Below are 22,623 nucleotides of genomic sequence, written 5' to 3' on the forward strand. Positions count from 1 at the left end.
TAATTTATAGTTCTCTTGGAATTCTCGTCAACATTTTCGTGGAATGAACGAAGGAAATAGATTCTGCACTTTTTGTCCATCAGATGTCACTACTGTTGTTTTTGGTGACATTCATCGGAAACTATGGATAAACTGCTTTCCATTGATTGTTCACAGAGGATAGTGCAGTCCAAAACTTGCCTGGTACATCTATAAATGCATTTATATTAACATTCGAAGTCCCTTTTTTTGCATATTATGCACAAACAATAATTTCGAAGCCCTGCATCTTAGCAGGATTTCCCACCGTTTTTTATGTGCAAAAAAAGATAAACTTCAAATGTCTAAATGTACAGGGTGTCTGCAAATTATCCGTACAGACTTTTAGCGAATTCGTTTATTATTCAGTTCCAACCTAGATGGAGTATCAAAATTTTGGCTGCTTGTATTCTGACAAACGTCAGTTTGATCGTTTGTATTTAAAACTCAGCTTCACGTTGAGGTTCTCACTGACAAAAAGTTCGGTTTCGCACAACTGGTTCCAAACCCGATAGTAAACGAATTCGCTATTTGACAGCATGCCTCTATACAACCAAACGGATTAAACTAAGCGTACCTATATGGTTTAATATCTTGACCTATTGTCTTTATACGCAGGAAGTTTGATGAAGTTGTGATTTCAAATTCTTGCAAAATGAAGCCGAGCTGTTTGCGCGGAGCTGTTGTTGAACTTTTTCATCAAGGAAAAACTGTGTCAGAGATTGCAAAGACGCTGAATATGGCGTAATATATTGTGAGTGACTCAATAAAACGATTCCAGGAGCTTGGAACGCTAGAGGACATCGTCGGGACAGGAAAAAAAACGCACCGTTCGGACTCCACAAATGCACGAGACAATCCGGCGATGAATCAAGCGAAATTCGACAATTTCCATCCGAAAGTTGGCGAAATCACTGGGAATGTCGAAGTCTTCCGCTGCTGCTATAGTTTATGATGACTTGAAGTTTAAATCATATAAACTATGCAAAAACCACTACTTGAATGACACCATGAAAACAAATCGATTCAGAAAAGTTAAGGTTCTTTTGAATCGGTTGTCCGAGGACCGCCATCAGTCAGTGCTGTTTACCGATGAAAACAATTTCACAACCACCACCAGCATCACAATCACCAGAATGATCGGCAGTTGCTTCCTTCTTCTTCTTCCTCGCATTTCAAGCTTATATGCGTATGGCATATTAACTTATTACGTGCTCTCAACTTAGTGTTCTAGATGCACTTCCACAGTTATTAATTGAGAGCTTTCGATGCCTGTACCATTTTTGCATTAGTATCATTGTGTGGCAAGTACAATCATACTCTATGCCCGATAAATTTTCCAACCCGAAAAATTCCTAGACCGGGCCGGGAATCGAACCCTGCCACCTCCAGCATGGTCTTGCTTTGTAGCTGTGCCTTTACCGACTGAGCTAATAGAGGTCCCAGTTGCTTCCTGTTACTTCTAAAAATCGAGGAAGTATTTCAAGGAGTCATCATCCCGCCTTCGTCATGGTTTAGGCTGGAAGAACTCACACCTGCAAAACCCCGTTGATGTTCATAGACAAAGGGGTTAAAGTGAACCAAGCAGTGTATCAGAAGCTATTGACTGACTCAGTAGCTCCCTGGGCATCACAGCATTTTGGCAAGAACAATTGGATTTTTCAGCAAGACTGGGCGCCGGTTCATGGGGTAAAACAGACTATTAGTCTCTGCGAACGCCTTTTTCCGAACTCTTTGACGAAAGAGGAATGGCCTTCCAACTCATCGGATTTGAATCCAACGGCCTATTCGGTATGATCTATCTTGGAGTCAAGAGCCTGCAGAACCTCGCATAAATCACTGGAACATTTGAATGTATCTCTTCTAAAGGTTTGGGAAGAAATATCCAAAGAAGAACTTGTGGCTATCGTGGATAACTTCCCGAAACGTTTAAAGGTGTTTATCTCAGCTCGGGGCGGCCATTTTGAAATGAACAAATAAGACTGTTTTCTCCTATAAATATTGCTATAATAAACAATGCAGGGGAAATGGCTCTAATGTTAACCTATGGATCTATGATTGGGCCCATCGCTAAATATCTGCTATTTATCAATTTTATCTAGATGAACGCGTCATTGAGATCGTACTAATGAATATTTTTAATCGCTATTGAAAAATTAGTCGATTGCTGAATTGCATTTAGGGGCATTTAGGCCGACATTTCATCCTATTTTTCATATATTAATTTTTTAAGTTGTCAATAAAAGTGATTATTTCAACACCATTTTGTTGTACGGATTATATTCGGCCATTCCATAGCAAAACGATTCTCACAATTTCGTAAAAATTGGTAGTTTTGTTTCATATCGCATCATATTAGACCAGTACTTTTTAAATTTGTCATTAGGGTTACCATTTCCATGTTAGGTTGGTCAAAAATTGTTTTTTTCAAATGACTTCAAAAATTTATAAGTTTTGAACCACTGGGCCGATTTCAAAGATCAAAATATCAAATGAAATGTTATAATATTTAAAATTGGGATTTTGCATTGAATTTTTTTTTTTATGGCTTGAATAGTTTTTATAGAGAGGGCGCAATATGTTTTCATATTTTTCCATGAAAATTTAGGCTTTAGCATATCAAAAAATAATGTATGAGTTTTTTTTCGTTTTTCAGTTATATTTTTTATAAGTTATCAAGTTTTGGGTTTTCGCTCAATACTCCTAAGCGACTAAACTTCCATACATCTCCATTGGTTTATAGCTACTGTAGCATGGTCACGACGCATGGTAGTCTAGTCGCATAGTACAAACTTGTTGTGCGTTGATCCAAGACGTTTCAAATTATGACAATACAAAGCTTTGCATAAGTAGAATCAAATGTAATCATTGGATTGATGCTTGATGATCTTTTGTTGAGATTGATTTGAAGTTGAAAACACAATTTGGGAAGACTTGGTAATACTTGAACGCGGAATGTGTGTGGCATTGCATATCGAAAAGGAATGCAGGGATCTAATCTCCTCAAATATTTCAAAATGTGTTTTAAGGCATGTCAGACCTATGCTTTCAAGAATTTATGTGTGTTGCAAGATATTTTAATTTATAGCTGCGAAAATTAGCACCAAACCTTAGAGGCCCTGTTGTCAAAATGGTTAAAACTACTCTGATTTTACTAAGTTTTTAAGATGGATGAAATGCATGTTACCATTTTTTCTTGAAATGAAACATACGCACAACGAAATTTCAAGATGCCGAAAAAATATAACATCGCTAAACATTACTGCGTGTAGGGATAGGGTGCCAAATAGAAACAGTTTGCCGACAATAGGCACATTCTGGGAAATTTAAAGCGTTGTAAAAAAGGGTTTTACAATAGTTTTTGGTGATTCTTTACATACATTGTATGTGTACGTTTCGAAGAGAAAATCCCCACAGAATGGCGCATGCTGTTTATATTGATGAGAATACGTAAAATCCCTTAAATAAAGGTAAAATCTCACCATCTCACTTGGCTTATAGGCTTGCTGCTTCAATGTTTTTGCGAATTCTTAAACTGTGTTGTTTTTCATCCTCGTGGTAGATGTGTTTTTTGGTTGCAAATATAAAAAAGTTAGTCATTATGCACAACCGTAGAAAACTTTAGGAGAAGTGCACCTATTTTGGCCACATCTCAGAAAATCGAATGGATTACAATATTCGTGCATTTTGTGTTCGAAATTGATCAAAACTCAGTGTCAACATTTCAAAGGGGCGTAATTGCTTGTGTAAACAATGGCTTGAGCTATCGATTTCTCGCAAATAAAAGCTCATCCCTTCAAATTAACTATGCTTGCTGGTAAAGGAAACATTCTTCTACCTGCTGGTGTTATTAAGCTTTATGAGTATTCTTTTATTAGCGAGAAATCGATGGCTAAAGCCATTGTTTACAAATGCAATTACGCCCCTTTGAAATGTTGACACTGAACTGAACATTTCAAATTGTAAACAATGTGAAATATCGTCAAAAGGTGGCCAAAATAGGAACATTTCCAATACTGGTGCGTTTCCCCTATTATATTTTGATATAAATATGCACTTCTTACTGACCTAAACCGTTTTTAATGGAACAAATATCTGCCTTCAACTAAATGTTCGTTTCAAACATTTTCTGAGTTGTAAATTGAAAAATGGAGCATTAATGTCGCGTAAATTAATAAGTTCAGCTTCCGTTTCAGTTATTTTCTCGATAGGTTTCAGTTGAATACCTCTCATCGATGGAATTTGATAGCTATAATAAGAATCATCAACCCAACTTATTTTGAGATCCATGTGTATTATTCTTCCAGATCTAACCAAACATTGCTTTTCCTCCATCTATCGCCGGGATGTGTCTGTGCCCAAGAAAGGCGCTAAGCGACTTAGTATAGGTCATTAACCAGTGCTTACTCGTCCCCAAAGGGTTGTCGTTCCTTCTAGCGGGAACAATTTGTTGCGCGCGTCAAGCCTAATCGATTATAGGTGAAAGCAGAAAAAAGCTGTAGGATCAACACTTTTTCTTTCATTGCTTGGAGGTGTACGGTGAGATGTTACACAGTAATAAGCCGATTTTACCAGCCCCTCCGTGCATTAGACTTTTATCTTCCCATTATTTTATCAATCCACATAATTCTCATTCATCTTCAAGTTGGATGTTTAAGATATACTTTGGTGCAATAAGTGGGTTCCGTAGAATATTTGAAAAGATTTTCAAACGGGGCGCTGACAAAATCGGGTCATCACTGTAGGACGTTCGCCAGACGCCAGACACCAGCTTGTAATTGTTTAATGCGTATGGCTTCCGCCGAAGGGAGGATGACGAGATTGACGGTGCGTTCTCATAGTCAGCAGTATCTAGTTTTTTTTACCGTCAGGGTTCTACTTATTAATTAGAATCTAATTACGCGAACAAATGCTGTCAGAGGGTAGTGACACTTTGGTTCTGAAGAAATGAGTACTTGGCGCTAGAAGGTGCGAAGAAGCTGCCAAGCGGAAATCATAAATGCTTCTTGTGATCTTTTTCTTGCGTTTCTCCGCTTTCTACGCATATCTCAGATGGTCTCGACCATTGCAACACAGGTAGAAGGGAAGTGGACGTTAATCTACGCTTTGAATCAGCTAACATGGGGCTTTGGGTGGGAGAAAGACATAGAAGTACGATCGCAATAAACAGTAATAACATATGATGAACATTACTTTTCATAACTCGAAGAACTGAACGCGTTTGAATGCGATCTTTCGAAGCCTAAAGGCTATAATTGTGTCGTTTATTATAACTATTATTAATGCTATTATTGTTTTCGCAGGAATCTCCGACGCGCGCGCCTATATGTTCCACACTACATTCAATAGCCTTATTATTTCGCTGAGATAGATCGGAAAACATGGGCACCAGTAAAAAAGTATTGTAAATATTATGACGGTACTAACAATAACCTGCATCTGATAAGCTTATTTTCGTGTACCAGTCGTCTTCTTAGTTGGTTGCATATGCGCAAGCGCGCGTGTACTAATGCTGTCTCCAGGTGCCATGCTGAACTTCGCAAGCGCACACGTGAAATATGTGGCTGCTAGGTGCATTCACTATCGAGGAATTTCGATCAGTTCCGTTTTGCAATGTGCTTCCTATAGTTGATATTTGTCTATGGTCGTACACCCCAAGAGCATTTTAACCAAACCGAAACACCAGACGGGTTTGATTACCAAGAAAACATAGTTTCAGTAATAATGATTACATAGCAAGAATCGTAAAATGTTCAAACATGATCTAAAAGGTACCCAGCAAGATCTAGTGATTTATTTTGATGATTTGTCATGTTAACATGACATGATGACGAAATTATCAGAATCAAAATTTTACAGAGAATTTTCTGGTGACAAGCAGAAACTTGCTTTTGTTGGATTTCCCGTGGTTACATAGTCTATGAAACGATTTCAATCTAGATTTGAGCACCCGTGTGACATGTGCAAAAGAGCGAATAGCATTATGACATCTCGTTGACAGGAGAGGAAACTTGTCAGCCTTATCTAGATTGCGGCTGTAGATTCTAGATTTCACTTACCTTATTGTTATTTGTTTATTGTGTCAACACAAAGCAACGTTCGTAACTGTAAAAAAAAAGATAAAGAAAACAAAATATAAGTAAATTATCTTATGCTCTCCACTGGAGTTAAGCAACGAAGAGCAATCGCTAAGGACGATAAAGTGCTAGAATTAACAGGTTGTAAATCATTGTACCGAAGCAGCGGGTTTTTGCAGCCCCATAAATCTCGTGGTGAATTGCTGTGCGATCGATCGATTTGTTGTGAAACAGATACCCGGAAGGCAGTGTTCGGCTTGCGCACCATTCCCGACATTTCGGTAAAGAGAGCATTTAATCAAAATTGCCTTATCATCACTGCGGGTCGTGAGTTTCGTTCAACGGAACCTGCGCCCGGATGCTTTCGGGGCACTCTCTTGCTGTGATTTATTTCAGTTGAATCCATAAATCAACGCTGAGTCATGGGTTTCAGTAAGAATTTTCTCCGACGCCAGAACAACAATGGCTGGGTAAAGGCTGTGGCGTAGTGATACACTTGAAATTTCGGTTTGTTTCCAATGCACCGACAGTCGGTGGCCATAATTGGTTTGTTGCCATGTTTGTCGGGTTTGATTGCTTCATTCAGTTGGACAACGCTATCTATAAACATAAATTTATGAGTACCTCATTGTGTCCATCAAGTCTCAAGAGGGGTTTCATTCTTCGGTGGGCTCATTTATCTCAATTGAAGAGTACTATTCAAGCAAATACAAACAAAGTTATTGGAATTGTGGTTTCAGACAAGAGATGTGGTAAACCATCGTTTTTTTATCCTTGGTAGTTAGCAAGAATGTGTTGATTGGTTGAATTGTGTTTTGGATTCAAGATTAATATTACGCAATTGAAGAATTTTGTTTTGCAAATGCCAGTATTGGATTACAGTTACATAACTCGATAAATGACAACAAGAAACCGCAATTTGCCTGACAAATTGTATGGGAGAGAAAATTGTATAATGATCAATAAATTCATTGCACTTGGAATCTCACTCACACTCACGAGAAAGGGTGTAAAAGCCCATGAGAAAGAGACAATTTATTGACTGTTACCCTCCTACCGGACGGACGGACGGACGACAACGGTGGTGCGAAGCAGAGTCATGGTGGTGCCATTTATGCCAGAGGAAATCGACAGATCAGAGAGAAGCGCATAAATAAAGAATTAATTAAAATGCTTTACTCTTATGTTGACCGAGCGCGGACTGCCTGATGGAGTAGTGTTCAGTGCGTTCCAAGCACTTGCTGGTGTGTGGCTTCTTGGAGTAATTGGATCTGTGACAGCTTTTCCAACTTTTCAGTCTGATACAATTCAGTTTAATTATAGCTTGTAGGTTCCATTTAAGCGTTTTTATGCGTAAACAATGGGATAGGTTCTGTGCTCCAAAACTGGACATGATTTGACTATTTATTTTCGAATATCATGGGACAAATTTACTGAAGTAGAGTTAAAGTAACACTACACATTTAGAAAAATTCATGTAAATGTTGGTGCTCTGAGACTGACATATACGAGCGTCAATTTTTGCATAAAATTCTGCGCGAAATTCAGCTCAATCAAACGTACTTTTCGTCGAGTAACGAACTTTTCAGTCTCCGAGCACTTAATTTTACATGACATGTTTGTTTACGTGTCATCCTTTATGCCAAAGATGGATTCCGTCTCGTGTAAAATTAGGTATTTCTAAGAGTGTAACATGAGTTTTTTTTACTATTGAGTATTGCATGTTTTCAGGCTCTTCTCCAGTAATTAACTTTATCTTTAAAAAAATACTACATCTTTTAACAGTTCTACTACTGAACCAGCAAAATGCTTGTCAAAGAAGTAATGTTTCTTTTATAGTAGAATTCATTAGACACCAATGGCTTCCACTTTTATAGTAAATCAAAATAAGTTAACCCGTTTGCACAGAATTTAATTTTTCATACAAATATCGTTATTAAAATACAATTTAAACGAATACAAAAAATAAGTTTAATAGGGGAAATGGCTCTAATGTTGGCCTATGGATCTAAGATTGGGCCCATCGCTAAAAATCTGCCATTTATCAATTTTATCTAGATGAACGCGTCATTGGGGCGGTACTAATGGATATTTTTGGTCACTATTGAAAATTTAGTCGATTGCTAAATTTATGTATGGGCCCAAATTAAGGGCATTTAGGCCATTTCCCCTACCTTGTCTCAAAAGCAAAAACAGCCTTGATATCTTCAACATTACTTTCAAAATCGCTATTATTTTGACAACCACAAAAATGGTTACAAAAAGGTCCAAATGATGTTATCTAAATGTTTCTAACGCGCCAAAATGCCTTAACAAACAAAATTACGCAAATTTCCTTACAACCATCTTTTAAATAACAAATGATGGTATTCTGGCAAAACAAAAAAACGACAGTTATTATAACTAAATTATTTGTTAGCTCGTTATTCGTAGAACATTTTTGAGGTATTATTTTTTGGTATTTTACCCTTATGTAAGGCTCGTCAATACCATGTTTAGGTTGCCAGTTAAAATTAGCTTCTCTTTTTTTGTGAATAAGAATGAGTTTAAACAAAAGGATCTTCTTTTGTAAACAAGGAATTAAACGTTAATTTGTCGGATTTTATTACAGCTTTGTAAACTAAATTCACCGAATCTGCGAGAAACCGCGACATGAACAGATCCTGTAATGTCGGAAGTTTTTCCCAATATTTTTTGACTTGTGACTTGTCCAGGGGTTGGATTTGAACTCGTTTCTTTGGCGTGAGAGGTATGGATGTCAACCACTAGTGCAGGATCGTCCCTCTGTCCCAATATTAATACTTAATTAATTAATTAATTAGTTAATTAATCTTAGTTAATCTAATAATCAAAGAAATTGCCCCTGGAAAAAAATACCAGTTCACAACAAGCTGTTGTAAAAACATCCATTACATATCTCGTAAGAAACATATATAGAGGGTGTTTGAAATTCATGATTACACCCTTTGAATACACAAGAAAACACCAAAAATGGGTTTTTGCTGTTTTTTTTAAAATTATGTAATATGTTAAATTCAAGTGACGTTTAATTTAACATGCATGTAAATTTCAAGTCGTGTAAATTTAAAAACCAATTTAATTTTACATGAATATGCATGCTGAAATTCGTGTAAAATTACAAAATAATTTTGACTGTGTCGTGTTCGTGTTCGTGTAATTTTACACGAATTTCCATGCATATAAAAAAGAGCATGCATATTCATGTAAAATTAAATTGGTTTTTAAATTAACACGACTTGAAATTTACATGCATGTTAAATTAAACGTCACTTGAATTTGTCATACACACTTAGAAAAAATCATGTAAATTTTAGGTGCTGTGAGAGTGACATATACGAGCGTCAATTTTGACATAAATTAGAGTCATAATTCGCGTCTGTTATATAGCTCAATCAAACGTACTTTTCGTCGAGCAACGAACTTTTCAGTCTTGGAGCACTTAATATTACATGGCATGTTTGTTTACGTTTCATCTTTTATGTCAAAGATGGATTCCGTCACGTGTAAAATTAGGTATTTCTAAGTGTGATGGATATTATATACGCTTTTAATTTTACTAAAATCTGAAAAAAAAATTGAAAAAACTACATGCGAGTTACAGCTTTTTGAACAATCCAACTTCCACTGACTATCACTGGTACACACTTAGAAATAACTAATTTTACACGTGACGGAATCCATCTTTGATATAAAAGATGAGACGTAAACAAGACTGAAAAGTTCGAAAGTACGTTTGATTGAGCTGAATTTCGCATCTATTATGACTCAATTTTATGTCAAAATTGACGCTGGTATATGTCAGTCTCAGAGCACCTAAATTTACATAAATTTTTCTAAGTGTGATGCTTTGACTACAATTGAGCAGCATTTTAGCACATTTAGTTTATTGTTTTTAATTAAATTCCAGTTTCAAAAAGAATATACCAGAAAGAGTAGATTTACTAACTATGCTCAAACCTAATACAGATTATGTTAATCAAGCTTAAAGTTTTACCAATAAATCTTGGATACCTGATCAACTAGCAGCCAAGGTTTTAGAAAATTTCATTCACATTCGGAAAAGTTACAGCACTTTGGACTTTTTTGGAGAGAAAATAAAAATAGCGAGGTGGTATACATTTTGTCTGGTACTGTACACACATCCATATTCATCGGCTTTTAGAAAATTCACAGTATACGTCCTTAAGTGAAGATATTTTGGCGAGCATCAGGCGTCTTATATCTAGTTGTACATTTCTAAAGACCCTCCTGACTGCATTGATGAATGCTCGTCGTCGACTATCTCTTTCCTTAATAAGGCCGATGAAAACATTATTTTCATTTTATGTCCGACAACACTCATAACAAATAAATAAGGAAGGAAAATATATATCTTCTTGTCAAAATTAAATATTTCATCTAAAAATAAATGGATTTTAGCTAATACTCTAGATATGGTAGTATAACTGTCTCATATTAATAAAATACCATTAATGACATAATTCTCTAAACAGGGTTAATGTATCAAATGTCGACCTAACTGTCCGTTAGAACAATACATACATTTCGAAGGAATGCATTTTTTGACAACTAGCAACCAAAAATATCCGATTGTTTTGACCAGATTTCCGGTCCGGTCTAGAAATTTTTTTGGGTTGAAACAAAATTCTCGACTTTCCTGGCCATAGAGTATGATTGTATTGGCCACACAATACATACTTATGCATAAATGGTATAGGCATAGAACGCTCTTTAGATCCAACATGAGAGCCATTTCCTCAATCAATAATTTTTTGCTCCTTCAATAGTGTATAATTTTTAAAGATGGAGGTGACATAAAAAAAAAAAAAAATCGCTTCAGCCTAACTTAAATATTACTGGGGAAAATTGCGATATTTGCTTAGATTCTGTTGATTTGTTGGTATTTTTTGTTTCCCAAGTTCTGACAATATATGGGCAATATGGATGGTTTCCACATGTCTTGTATGGAGTATTTAAGGATTTGCAATGAACAAATGACCTGCAAACTGTCATCAGGTTAGTGAAATTTTGTCCCACTCAGAATCCTATTGGTGAACCAAAATCAGTGCTGAGTTTTGTCATTGTCAGTTTAAAAACATTGTTTTTATTCGGAATAATGAAATCATTAGATAATATAATGGTATGTTTACTTGTAAGTAACAAGAAGAGGGTGTAAAGTATATGTTTGACTCATAAAGCCTGCCAATTTTGTTTTCAGAGCATCCCAATCAGTGATCTTATGATTCGTGAGCATTCACTCAGATTGAGCGCTCACGAATCGTAAAATCGCTGATTTTGATGCACTGAAAGCCATATTAGCATATTGTCAAACACATACTTCACGACGTGTTCTTGTAACTTACAAGTAAGAATTATCATTATAAGATCTAATGATTTCATAATTCTGAAAAACATTTTTTTATAGCAAGTGAGTGGAAGTAGCCCTGCTGAGTTTTGTCATTGTCACTGACAGGGTTGCTTCTACTCACTTGTTATAAAAATTTGTTTTTCTGAATTATGAAATCATGTAATTTATAACGAAAATTAGTTGTTGTAAGTTACAAGAAGAGGTTGTAAAGTATGTGTTTGACACATACAATCTGTCAATCTCACTTTCAGTGCGTCATAATCAGCGATTTTACGTTTCATGAGCGCTCACTCTGAGTGAACGCTCAAAAATCGTAAAATCGCTTATTATGGCGCTTTGACTGTGAAATTGACAGGGTTTATGAGCTTAGCACATGATTTACAACCTCTTCTTGTAACTTACAAGTACAAAATTTCATTATGATATCTAATGATTTCTTAATTTCGAAAATCTTTTTTTTTTTTATAGCAAGTGAGTGGAAGCAACCCTGGTCACTGACAGATTTTACGCGATATTAACAACATTATTTTTGAGCTTGTCACTGGAACAATTGGGTTCTTTAATTTTTAAAAATATATCATTTTTAATATATCATCTGAAAGAGCTTCGTTTTCTGAGCAGAGCGATATTTTTTTCGAACCCGCACACTTTCATCTCGATTTTTAAATCAAGATTTAAAGCAAAATAATAACTTCACTGTTTGACACTAAACTGACACACTGACACTTCGCTCCCATACAAAGTGACACCGAGGGGCGCTAATAAGGTGATTTTTGCAAATGTAATCGTACTTATTTAAAATAGTTCCAGTGTACCAAAATTGATGAAATTTTGGGTTTGGGTTCCATTTTTAATGCAGATTACGAATATGCATTTATCTCAAGACCCTTGAAGAACCCAATTGACACCTACGTCAAAATCATTCTGGTTAAGGACAAGTGTTAGCCCAAGTAATCATAGGCACGTTATGTCGCCTTTTTGGCTATAAACGGGCCTCATCAGAACTTGTAAACACTGGTATAGCCGTTGTTCAGCTGTATATAGTCAAAAAGGCGAAATAACGTGCCTCTGGGTTACTTGGGAATATACGAACCAGCAGGGTGCTGAAGGTTTCTATGATAAATAAACACCGGGCAAGTGATCGTGGTGTTTCTTGGACCTTTTATGGAGTTTCCTGTTTTATCGCACCCACTCTTAAGCATTTAGATTTCAAAATAGCTATTCCCACTTACCTATTTGCCCCGGTGTATCTTATTTAAATTTTAGACTAAGGTTGTAATTTTGCCGTAACTTACCCTACACTTGATTCCCTGCTACGTTTGGTCGAATAGCTTTATCCAAAATCAACTCCAATCAATGTACAAGTATCTAATAAGCATTAATTATACTGGCAAAATGGATCGAGCTGAGCTCCCTTTTTCCACCATCATTCAAATCCAACGTTCTTCGTATGTAAACAGCTTTTCGCTACAAAAGCGTCCCTTTCAACCCGTATGTAGACAGCAGCGGATTACAGCAATCTAGGTGTTTGTATGTGTGGTGGTGGTACCGCAGCTTAGATTTATATGCTCAATTGTATTTTCACTGTGTGAACTCGCAGATTGCGAAAGAATTGCCCTCTAGATAAAGGTGCTTCACGTTTGGAGCAACGCGCATGTGTTCTGGATTACCTCGCACTCAGGAAGAGATAAATTGCCGTATCAACAATCATACAATTACTGCAGCCAGCAGAAGCAACCAAACTCAATGGAGGCGGTGGAGGCGGTTGGTGTGGCGGCGTCGATGTATCATAATAAATCTGTCATGTAACCGAGTATTACAAACTAGATTAAAATAAATCAGTTCTCAACAACTGCCATGCTGCTTCGGCTCCCAGCAATAAGCAAAGCAAAGCAAGTGTGTGTGCTTGGATGAGAAGGGATCTTGCTTGGATGATCGTGCCAGGAAACCGTTGCGTTGGGATTAAGTCCTATTAAGCAGGACTAGAACTGGGCTGCGCTCCAGTTTTGATTATGTTGTTGTCGCACAGATCAGTTAGAGAACTCGGACGAAGAGACCGACTACGGTTAGCATGCACTTGAGAATGCGTTGCGGCTTGCGTTCGTACCGGTCGTATGTGATTAATTTTTCTGATAATTTAATTAGTGGACATCCTGCTGAGCTCTGTTCCTGTAATCAGTGGTGATAAATCTTTTCTGAGAAATTGTTAGATGCAGTAACTGGTTATCGCATGACTAGAAGGTAATTCTGGGTGTTCAGCTCAACGCAGCTGATGTTTTGTGCGATTAATTCAGTAGCTGCAAAATAGATCATTCTTGTTGAACAGCAAGTCTGTGTGGATTTTACTTTATTAGATGAAAGTGATTACATTATTATTATATCAAATAGGGTATTAGCTTCCGTCGGGAATTTACCACTTCAACAGGCCACTTTCCAAAAGGTTTTGCTACCACCTGCTTGTTATATGGTTCGATAAAACAAAGCCGGGACAATCAGAAGCAATCATCTTCAAATTGGTTGATCACGTTTCTCATGCCTGCTATTCAACAATAAAGAACCATACGGCGAGGATCTTAATCGCCAAGTTAATCGATATTGCAAACTGCCATATCGCTCTTTCTCTATCTTTTGGTTTTCATTTAAGACGATCGAGTTTTCTATTTGTCTATTTTTTGCCGAAAAACTTGACGCAGAGCCGTGCGCCGTTGTGCTGATGAGTTGGTCAATTTATATCTATTGCACAAAACTTTCAGTCAAAAACCATGTGAACATTGCTTCCGACAACTTTTCAGTATCGGTGCACAGCGCTGTATTGTTCGATCACACGACCCCTGTGGATTCTGTATTGACTCACGGGTAGAAAATATGACACGATTATGCTAAAATTGATTGTTTCACCTCCTCCCGTTATTGGTTGCAGAGATAATATATTACCCATCGAAATCCGTATTTAGTCACCGCGGATGCCATCCGACCAGCAAACGCCGTTATTAAAGAGCTTTTTTTTTAATCTCGAGAAAGTAGGACTTACTTCGCGGTTGTACACGGTTGGTCGCAAAATTGAACCGCGCATCGCCGTTCAATGTTTATGATAACGCTACTTAACGTGGCTGACGGTGGGACAAGAGAGAACTTTGTTAACCCCATGTCATTGGCATTCCTCCTGTCTAGTATGTAGCAGCAAATCTTTTCTCTTTGATTCCGGTTGTGTTCAGTGAGGGGGAGAACAATGTTTGGCCCCCTTTTTCCATGCTTTAGTTGCGCGCTACGCTTGGAATTAATTACAAGATGTTGATTCTTTTCAGATTCATTTCTCCTTCGGCGGGCGAGGTCTGTCTAGTTAAGATTTCCGAGCTACATTGAGATGAAAATTACCATGTTAAAATGAGGAGCGTGTGCCACGGTTCGCAACAATGTTGCATCGCTGGGATTCGTCTTAACTGAGGGCTTCACTACTGTTGTGATGATTAATCTTGAAGCAAGCAATTTTTCAAACGGTAGTCGAATTTGTCATACATCTACAGAATGAAACGGAAGACGGGAAAAATGTTTTTAATTGCAAGTCTTGTTTCAATTGTGATACAAGATTAAATGCTCTTATTCCTTCAGCTGTACAGCAGTGGCACCTACAAAGGGGAAAGGGAATGCAACATGGCCGCAGATTCCGATCTTGCCCCCACGAATCAGTTCAAACATATTCGCGTAACTCGTGAATAGAGCGGAGGAGTTTACGCGAGCTGACCCCATTCGGACGATTCTCTGTTGGTAAATATGCGTATAATTACAACCTCCACGCGGGATCTACGGTTGCAGCAGTTGTAGAAATAACGGGTCACGCGCATAATGCTGCCCCCGTGCCCCAACGAACAATCCAGCGATCTCTGGAGAGTTAAATGTACTTCTATCGCCAAACTGCCGGCCGCTGTCGCTGTTGCGACGCATCGATGCGGTCTGTAATCAAATTGAAACTATTTCCTCCCTCCACTCGCTCGTGCCGTTTGGTTTGCTGCGTGTATACTTGATTTATATTGAGATCGTCGTCTTCGAAGTAGACGACCTGAAACGTAGTAACAAATACAGCATACACATTTTCTTTGCGGACGCGTGGCTTTGTTTCCGCGATCCGAACATCTATGGGAACACGCTTTCTAGGCTCGGACTTCAGCTAATGGATATTGTGTCTGATTTTAATTCGCGCTTTTAAGTCTGGTTTGTCTGGTCCACGATACATCAAGTTCAGTTTGTTGGTTTAATCTCAATTCAATCGGATGTAGTGGGAAAGTGGTTTGAGAATGAGCAATTCTAGTCTGCTACTGTTTGGATGCTGGAAGAAACGTCTATTTAATAAAAAAGAAACTGTCACGCCCAGATATGACGTCTAAAATAACAGCATGAAACGTATTGTAGTAATTTACCCAAATGCGTTAATATGTGTCAAATAGTGGAATGGCGCCCGGAGTGTTATGAGCGCAATTTGTAGATACCATTAGATTTGTTTATCTAGTCATTAGTACATGAGGAATGTAGTTTAGAAGAGTAGTCTGGTGATTTTGGCCGTCAGCATAAAGAAATGCGTGAAACTAATTAACACCTGGGAGACACATTTTTCGTTTCCAGCTAATGCGTGGGGTAAGATTTTTTAATTATTTTGTTTGTTATCTTATTTAAATGGACTAAAGGTAAGTACGTAGGTAAATATGAAAAGTGTAATAGTACCAAACGACATTCAAAAACTTTACTCTACAGCGGCGCCGGTGGTGTAGTGGTAAACGTGATTATCTCTCACCCCGGCAGGCCTGAGCTCAATCCCAGTCGGCGCCGCCGGGATGTTCTGAGGGATAACATTTCTGATCACGCTTTCCTTCGGAAGGGAAGTAAAGCCGTTGTTCCCTTGGTCATGAGTTCATGGGTTGATAGGTAGGGTCCAGGTGTGGGAGCTGCTTCCCTGGCGTCGGTAGCATTGGTGTTCAGCACGGAAAACAAGATCGACGGAAAACAAATAAAAGAAAAAAAAACTTTACTCTACGTTTATAGAGTTACAAATTGAACACATATATATCAACATTTGTTTATTTTTAACATTCATTAGTTGTTATTGGGTTCTAATCAACATTAACATTAAAATTGTGAAGGTTTTTCAGACTAAACAAAGACAAGTTACTATTAGTGATTTGGTTGAGAAAATACTCTACTGCCAGTAAACATTTTCGACCGAACGAGATTCAAATCTTATGTACTTAGCATACAGAGCTGCTTTACATTTTCAGAATGCATTACTTATAATGAAAAAAACCGTTTTGAAAAAAAATGAGCACCTTTGTGACGTTTTTAAATCCTCACATTTCATTTTTTTAGTATTACAGCCCATGAATACTAATACTTAAGGATCAACATAACATTAACTTACTATTTTGAGCATTGTATGATGCACACAGTTTTAACTTGCTTCGTCTGCTTTTGCATTTATTTTTTCGTTGTTGTGAAGTGGAACTAAGTGAAAATCATTGCAGAAATGGAGTGTGATAAAATTAATCTTTTAAGTTACAAGTATAGGTAAAGGGTGTCCACGATGAAATTGCCACACACAAAATTGATTCGCAAAATTCGAGTTTTCATCCGATTGCCATCAAATTTTCAGGGATTGAGAAATAACTATTAAACTTCATTTTACCATTTTACTCGTATTTTATTTACAGTCCATACGCAAATGCCCGCACCTTGGCCTTAACCCCGGCCATAAGATTCTGCACAACCTGTGAATCAACCGTTTTCTGCATGTAAACCCATACTTTCTTCAGTTCCTCGACTGTCTTCACTACCTTAGGTCGTTTAAGAAGGTGCTGCTTCATAATCGCCCAGTACTTCTCGATGGGGCGGAGCTCCGGAGTGTTGGGAGGGTTGAACATTTTCGGCACGAAATTGACCTTATTGTCCGCATACCACTTCAGCACGTCCTTGGAGTAGTGGCATGAGGCCAAATCCGGCCAGAAGATTGTTGGGACGTTGTGGGCCTTCAGGAGAGGAAGCAGCCGCTTCTGGAGGCACTCTTTTATGTACACCTGTCCGTTCATCGTGTCCTGGGTCACGAAAGGTGCACTCCGCTTCCCGCACGTGCAGATGGCTTGCCAAACTAGGAATTTCTTCGCAAATTTGGACATCTTCTGAGTGCGAACATGCTCCGGAACGCTGAACTTATCCTTGGCCGTGAAAAACAGGTTGCCGGGGATCTGTTTGAAGTCGGCCTTCACATATGTTTCGTCGTCCATGATGCAGCATTCAACTTTCGTCAGCATGTTGAGGTACAACTTCCTGGCACGGGTTTTGGCGGACTTGTTCTGCTTCTCGTCGCGATTAGGGGCCTTTTGTACCTTGAACGTTCGAAGCCCAGCCTTAGTATTGGCCTTCTGGACAAAACTTCGGCTTAGGTGCAGCTTCTTAGCCACATCCCTAACGGAGGCGTTCGGATTTCGGTTGGGGTTGGGGTCTACGCGGTTGTGATTTTTGGTGTTGTACGGAATACTTTTTCCTTCACTTCTGGGCTTCCGATCGGTGGTCAACCGTTCCTCGAACCGCTTAATCACTCGCGACACCGTGGAATTCGCGATTCCCAACGTTTTAGCGATGGAACGATGCGAGAGATCCTTGTTCTCGTGATGAATGCGCAAGATTTTATCACGCACGAGCTGTTCTTTCGACTCCATTTCCGCGAGTTTTGATCACAGGACTTTAAAACTTTCAGGATGTAAATAATGCACTATGAACTAAATCCACCCAAATTTTCATTAAATTCTACCCAACGGTTAAAAAGTTAGAGCAATTTCATAGTGTGGCAATTTCATCGTGGACGCCCTTTATTCCTCAATATTACGTAACTGACACTTTTGACTTCTATCGTATTTTTTTTTGCAAACAACAACTTAATCGCACAAATGAGCTGTTCCAAAGATTCGAGTACTTATGGAAAGCGAATGATCCACCGCTCATTCAATTTATACGAACTGGATCATCGGCTCACCAGAGTTCAATAACTTCTTCTGAGTTGTCAAAAATAATGATGTCTTGGGCTGAAAGTCTCCTTAAGGTAATATGATACGTCAGCCTTTTTTGTTTGTTTTCTCTCCTCAATGAATTGATTATCTTAGTGTTTATCAATGCAATTGATATTATATATCGTCTTTAAAAGTGAATGAACTTGAAAGTGCTTGTAGAAGCACGTGTCGTAATTGGCTTTAGTGCGGTTCCGAGAAGTGAAAGCTAGTGAAAACAGGTATTGAAAGTTCATGTCCTGAGCAGCACAAAATGGACTGATCGAACTTTTCAATGCATTTATTACGAATGCGTGAATGAAATGTCAATACTTTGAAATATGTGTCCAGATCTTTTTCATACAATTCTGGCCCATTGTTTTAGGGTTTCTTATTAGTAATTTACTATTTTTGTTAGCGGCGCCGGTGGTGTAGGGGTAAGCGTGATTACCTCTCACACCAGCAGGCCTGGGTACAATACCAGTCGACGCCGCCGGGATGTTCTGAGGCATAACATCTCTGATCACGCCTTCCTTCGGAAGGGAAGTAAAGCCGTTGGTCCCCGGTTGATGAGTTGATGGGTCGATAGGTAGGGTCCAGGTGTGGGAGCTGCCTTCCTGGCGTCGGTAGCATTGGTGCTCAGCACGGAAAACAAGATCGACGGAAAACAAATCAAGGAAAAAAAATATACTATTTATGTAGAAAAAATGTCTTTCGTACGCATACTGAAACACGTTTATTTAATGATTGCATGACGTGCCGTATCACCTTAATAAGGAAACAAAAACAACAACAATAATAATCATGAGCATGATTGAAAAATATTGTAGTTCATATTCAGATTCAGGAAGATAAAAATGGTGTTGAGCTTATACTGTAATTTTTTTGGTATATGGTGTCTTCGGAAATAATATTTTTTGGTTACTATTTTGATACAATGTGGTCTCTATTGCTATCATAATGTTCTACAAAGTTTTAGAACAATTTATTTAAAGCATCTTTGCTGAAGGTACAAGATTTTGATCTCTAATGTTTCTCGTTTTATACTGGTTTAAAAAACGTAAGTCTGGTTCAGTTTTTTTATATTATGCTTTTACAGATTGATTTCTCAGTTCGCTTTAAGCTGTAGAAGCAGCAGCAGTTGTATCTCTAGGTGATTGTTCGGAGCGCTTTTGATCTTTGCCTGCAATTCGATCGCTTTTATCGTTGCCCTTGTAGCAATCAATTTGATAATGAGTGTCGTTGAAATTAAGAATACCGTTAAGTTTTTTCTTTCGGGAATGGAAGTGCGAAACCCACCATGGGTGACATTTCTAATTTCGAGAAAGCACTGGATGCACATCCCGTTCAAACGGAAGCGACATACAGGATAGCTGAGGAGAAATCCCTTTTCATAAAGTTTAAGTTCGAAGAATCGATGCTCCATACAATGACGTTTAATTCGGGAGATTTTATTTGCCGTAATGCGAATCGAAAGGCAGTGGATGCGTGTATGTCGCATGTGGAGGATTTTGTTCAAGATGTGCTAGTTTATGATCTTCCACCAAACGTTCTTGATCGCGATCTACCGTTGTAGCTAGGGAAATACGGTAAAGTGAAGCGTGATATCCGAGAAAAATTCCCAGCAGAGTTGTGCTTCGACACGTTTACTGGTGTACGTGGTATGTATATGTGGATGTGAAAAAGAAAATTCGCACCTCTCTGCATTTTCTCAATAGAAGGGGAAGATATTCTATCAAGTTGATGTGGGCAGTGGTGGCCAATGTACATTGTTTTTCAAAAACATTGTCCGAAGTGAAATAAACAGTCAGCACACGGGTAGTCGTGTATAGGAAATATTTCAAGCGGCCCATCTATTCCTCTTCTTGGCTATTACTTCCAAACTAGAACTTGACACATGACCTACAATTAGTGCTCTTTGTGTTTTCACAGTTGTTATTTGAGAGCTTTGAGAGCAAATGTATGAGTAAGAGAACCACTGCAAAGATTATTGCCCGCATTTTGTTGCCTTGTTTGTTAAACTTATCTATCTTAGGTAGAATAGGGTTCAAGACTTTCAGCCGACTAGTGGTCTAACCAAAAACGAATTTCATTCCTTCAACGTTTTATCGACATGCTTCACCATCGATGGGAGGGTTCATAACTAATGAAGTCATACTATTGTCATTTCAGGTTTTATAAGAGAACACCAGATCATTATATACACAACTTAAAACTTCCTTTTCACGTAAGCTAGCAGCTTGCAAGAAATGTTGCTTACAAAAATGGTCAATATATGAAATATTTCATGACATGCCTCGTATATTGACACGATCTATAACCTAAACTTGTATGATATATGACGCTCCAGTCATGTGCACTATAGTAACGGAAATTTACACTACTTTTTTAACTGTGGATGATGATAAAGCTAAGAATATAATTTGGGATGGTCCTCGTTATCCAAAAATTAAAATTGCATTCGATGTCGTGTAAAATACTGACTTGTAGTAGTCGAACTATTTTTGACAATTAGTTAGAATTTAATGTAATTGACTCACGATTCAATTTCTCAAATAAAATGAAAATCTCCCTCTCAAAAGCTCACTAAGTGAACAATTTAACTTTTTTCTCTTTGCACCCTTTACTTGCGTTGATGCGTGGATAGCAAAGTACGATCACAGAAAAACTTCGGATTATATTTCAATATCTTTGGTCGCTACTGAAAATTTAGTCGATTGCTAAATTTATGTATGGGCCCAAATTAGGGGTATATAGACCGACATTACATCCATTTCCCCTACATACCTTATTCAATAAGCTGTTGAACTTATCTAATGTTGCTCAATAGTACGTACCTTGAAAAGAAAGAAAAGATTTATTAGTTATTATTTGTGAAGGGCAAATTATAGCATGGAATAATAGTAATTGAATTGATAAAAAAAATACTAGTTCTACTATCAGAAATACAGAGCTGGAGAGACCCCTTACAACATCATAGTATTGCGATACACGAGGTGATATGTAACAATTCTTGAAACAATGAAAAAATCAAATGCACCTTACTTTATTTCTTATAGACTAATGTGTCAAATGACTGAAATTGATCAAGAATCGGACAAATTTAAATATTCCATTTACAAATTCATAGCCTCTACAACTACAACTTAGCCATAATTATTCCATTTATGTGTCGCTTATTGATTTATTCATTCATGAAATGACCTCATTCGGAGTTCTCACCAGTCATTTTTTTTTGGTTAAGAAATAACGGCAAAAACATTTTCGCCAAAGAGACTTGTACCATGTATTTTATTGTACCTAATCACATGCTGCATTCCAAATTACTTTGTTTCATTCAACTTCGTCTCGCTTCCATCCAGAGACATGACCAGATGCACGGAAGCCTCAAGAGTGGCAGAAGTAATCCGCCCAATCATCCGTATAATTATGCAATAATTGAATTAAATGATAATGTTGTTCCGAAGAATAGAACTGCGCACTCGGCTTCGGCTGAGCATAATAATTTCATTGTCTTTTCTGTTTATAAGATATCCAGCCGAGCGCGCTTGACACCTCCATGTCTTCTCGTCAACCTGACTACCTAAGATAAGCCCAGCTGAACCCGGCCAAACGTAACGGTTGCACGTCTTCGTCGAAAGCCAAGTATAGGCCGCGTGCATAAGAGAGTGATTCTGTGTGATTGTCTTATTTATTATTCAAAAGTGACTTGTTTATTTCGTCGTCTTCGTTCATTGGCGTCTGGTGACTTGGTTGCAGCAATACCTCAAGTCTTAGGTAGGTGCCCAGCTGTGAGAGGAACTGTGGTGCACCACGACCGACGACCATGCTATTGCAACATTGAGGCGTGAGCAACAAACAGGTTGACTGCACGTTAAAGCCGAGCTACAGGAAGTTTTTTCCTCTTATTTCGGGATCAATATTTGGACAAGCCGAGTAAGAATTCGACAAACAGAACAAGAAAATGATCATGTGGAACTGGTTCTCTTTGGTGAGAAAATGTCCTTTTAAGGAGAGTAAAGAAACACATAAAAGGGAAAAATCGTGAGGATCGTAAAATATCGATCGGTAGCAGTACTTGGTGATGATACATAACTTCAGATAACGGGAAAGC

General features: G+C 38.0%; 2 protein-coding genes across 3 annotated transcripts in view; one reads left to right on the top strand and one right to left on the bottom strand.

The window, feature by feature from the left end:
- The window catches only part of neo (neyo), a 107,771-nt gene extending 101,642 nt beyond the window's left edge, over positions 1–6,129 (bottom strand). Inside the window, exon 1 of the mRNA XM_065226468.1 lies at positions 6,078–6,129. The gene's annotated coding sequence lies outside the window, so the exon portion shown is untranslated. The remainder of the gene's footprint in view (positions 1–6,077) is intronic.
- Positions 1–22,623, top strand: part of Atg16 (Autophagy-related 16) — a 229,278-nt gene that overhangs the window by 132,504 nt on the left and 74,151 nt on the right. The window lies entirely within an intron of this gene.

Source organism: Ochlerotatus camptorhynchus, unplaced genomic scaffold (assembly GCF_037179485.1).
Source record: "Ochlerotatus camptorhynchus isolate MF236.1 unplaced genomic scaffold, CSIRO-AGI_Acam_v1.1 ptg000251l, whole genome shotgun sequence".
In the NCBI taxonomy this organism is placed as follows: domain Eukaryota; kingdom Metazoa; phylum Arthropoda; class Insecta; order Diptera; family Culicidae; genus Ochlerotatus; species Ochlerotatus camptorhynchus.